The 2,342-nt window shown below is 44.4% G+C and overlaps 1 pseudogene; it reads left to right on the top strand.

Moving 5' to 3' along the window:
* The first annotated feature begins 958 nt into the window (after positions 1 to 958).
* Positions 959 to 2,037, top strand: LOC122123355 (annotated as a pseudogene).
* Positions 2,038 to 2,342: the final 305 nt, after the last annotated feature.

Below are 2,342 nucleotides of genomic sequence, written 5' to 3'. Positions count from 1 at the left end.
GAAGTGGAACTAGAATTCAGCTAAAGAGCTGAGGGACAATGCCCAGGCCTAGAGTTCAAGACCAACGACTGATTAAAAAAAAAACAACAACCCACCAATGATGATTTCATTTTCTCCACTCCCAGAGAAGGCCATTAATCTTGAGAAAATTACCACGACTAGAAAGGTTAGAAAGGTAACAAACAAAGATGTGCCTACATTGATGAAGCTGAGTACTTGAAGAAAGCACAAAAATTCATGAAGAATTTGTGCAAGTGCTAGGGCTTCAACTCTCGTCCTGGGTCCTAAGATTTTGTGCTCAAGGCTTGTTCTCTACTACTTGAGTCTCAGCTCCACTTGTGGTTTTTTGCCTGTTTGTTTTTGGTAATAAATGAAAGAAAAAGTTCTCTCAGACTTTCCTTCTCTAGATGGCTTGGAACCTACATACTCAGATTTTAGCGGCTGGAGTAGCCAGGATTAAAGGCAGGGGCCAGACAAGACACACCCTGCTCCTGAAGTCTTCTGCAAGGGCAAACCCTCCCAGAAAGGGAAGGGTGGGTTCATCATGTCCTGCATATAAAGAAGAGCAGCATGGCCTGGACTTCATTTGCTTGGTCCAGGCTGCTGGAGGAAGGAGGTGAAGAGCGAGCAGGAAAAGGACTTCAAACAGAGGCTCCAGAACAGGCTGAGGTGACCAAGACTCCTAGGGCAAACCTCACAGCCAGCAAGAAAGGACAAAGCTCCCAGGAACAGAGGCAGTGGCGAAGGCTCAGGCTGGTGGATTCAGCCTCTTCTCAGTGGCGGTTGTAAGCAACAGAACAAGGGTCCATCTGACCCACGTTGGTTGCTTAATCCCTTCAGGAGACATTAACCTCTACCTGTAATCATGGCAGCTTCATTTGCAGGTTTCTTCACGGAAAACAAAGGTGCATCAAGGTGGCTGGCCCAGGACAAGTCTGCCGGACTGATTGGAAAAGTCATGAGAGTGCCCTTTTGCGGAGACTGGGACTTGGTGAAAACCCTGGGAAAAGGTACCTATGGAAAAGTTCAGCTTGTTGTGAATAGAGCAACTAAACAGGCAGTTGCAGTGAAGATTTTAGACATGAAACGGGCCAGGAACTCTCCGGAAAATATTAAGAAAGAAATCTGCATTAATCAAATGTTAAACCATGAGAATGTTTTGAAATTCTATGGTCACAGGAGAGAAGGCAATATGCGATATCTATTCTTGGAATACTGTAGTGGTGGAGACCTTTTTGATAGAATACAGCCAGATATAGGCATGCCTGAGGAAGATGCTCAGAGGTTCTTCCATCAACTCATGGCAGGGCTGTTTTATCTGCATGGTATTGGAATAGCTCATAGAGATATTAAGCCAGAAAATCTCCTCTTGGACAAAAGGGATAACCTCAAAATCTGTGACTTTGGCTTGGCCACAGTATTTCGCCATAAGAATTGTGAGCGTTTCTTGACAAACATGTGTGGTACTTTACCTTATGTGGCTCCAGAACTTCTGAAGAGGGAAGAATGTCATGCAGAACCAGTTGATGTTTGGTCCTGTGGCATAGTTCTTACTGCAATGTTGGCTGGAGACTTACCATGGGAAGAGCCCAGTGACAGTTGTCCAGAATATTGTGATTGGAAAGAAAAGAAAACATATCTCAAGCCCTGGAAAAAAATTGATTCTGCTCCTCTGGCTCTGATTCAGAAAATCCTAGTGGAGAATCCAACAGCAAGAATTACCATACAGGACATCCAAAAGGATAGATGGTACAACAAGTCATTTATGAAAGGGGCAGCGGGATTGTCAAGATAGGGAAAATAGGAGAAAGGTGAGGGAAGGTGTAACGAGTTGGACAAAATATACTTAATGAATTACTTGAGTAAACTAACCCCTCTCTACATGACCTGGACGATGAAAAAGAGAGAGAGAAAACAAGAAGTAAAGGGGCAAAGAGGCCCTGAGTCAATGCAGGTGGTGTCCCAGGAACACCTGGTGGATTTTCCAAGCACAATCATTTGAATTTGGACTTTCCCCAGCATCTGTGGATGAACTAACGAGCCTGTAACCAACCCTGCACTAGAGATCACACACTGATCTTCAGCACTCTTCTCCAATCATTACCCTCTTCCCTTTTCAAGGGGAAGCATTTATTTCATTGTATTGTCCATGAAAGAAGGTGGTTAAAAATCTCAAGTAAATCAGGCATCCATCCTTCATACCTGCAATTCTGCTACTCAGGAGGCTGAACTGACCAGGCCAGAAGCCAGGAGTACTGCCCGAAAAGAGGAGGTCACTGGCAGTGCAAAAGAGGCAGAAGACAGTTTTTTGACAAATGGCACATTCATCATACTACAGGAAT

This window comes from Dipodomys spectabilis, unplaced genomic scaffold (genome assembly GCF_019054845.1).
Source record: "Dipodomys spectabilis isolate Male_0828 unplaced genomic scaffold, ASM1905484v1 ptg000227l, whole genome shotgun sequence".
NCBI lineage: Eukaryota > Metazoa > Chordata > Mammalia > Rodentia > Heteromyidae > Dipodomys > Dipodomys spectabilis.
This window is presented reverse-complemented; position numbering and strand designations above follow the sequence as displayed.